The following is an 806-nucleotide window of genomic DNA, read 5'->3' on the forward strand; positions in this document are numbered from 1 at the left end:
CAAAGAGATCCACGAAATAGAGATGTAACCCTGTGAGTGGAAGTCACAAATCACAGAGCAGTTTCCCAGAAAGCTTCTTTCCAGATTTCATCTGAGGACATTTCCTTTTTCACCATAGCCACCTACGGGCTTAAAAATATCCCTTTGCCCATTCCACAAGAACTGTCTTAGCAAAAGGCTTCTTGAGGTGAAAGCTGTAACTCTGTGAGATGATTTAACAGAACACAAAGAAGTTTCTCAGAAAGCTTCTTTCTCTTTGTTATCAGAGGACGTTTCCTTTGGCCCTACAGTCCGCAAAGGGATCCGAAACATCTCTTCTCAGATTCCACAAAAATAAGGCTAGCAAAGACATCCACGAAATACAGATGTAACTCTGTGAGTGGAAGTCACCCATCACAGAGCAGTTTCTCAGAAAGCCTTTTTCCAGATTTTATCTGAGGATATTTCGTTTTTCATCAGAGCCCTCTATGGGCTTCTAAATATCACTTTGCCAATTCCACAAGAACTGCCCTCGCGAAAGGCTTCTTGAGGGGAAAGCTGTAACACTGTGAGATGATTTCACAGAACACAAAGAAGTTTCTCGGAAAGCTTCTTTCTCTTTGCTATAGGAGGAAATTTCCTTTGGCCCTATAGTTTCCAACGGGTTCCAAAGTATCTTTTCTCAGATTTTACAGTAATAAGGTTAGAAAAGAGATCCACGAAACACAGATGTAACTGTGTGAGATGAATTTATAGAACACTAAGCAGTTTCTCAGAAAGTTTCATTCCTTATTTCATCTGAGGATATTTCCTTTTTCACCATAGCC

Source organism: Mandrillus leucophaeus, unplaced genomic scaffold, assembly GCF_000951045.1.
Source record: "Mandrillus leucophaeus isolate KB7577 unplaced genomic scaffold, Mleu.le_1.0 Scaffold63, whole genome shotgun sequence".
NCBI lineage: Eukaryota > Metazoa > Chordata > Mammalia > Primates > Cercopithecidae > Mandrillus > Mandrillus leucophaeus.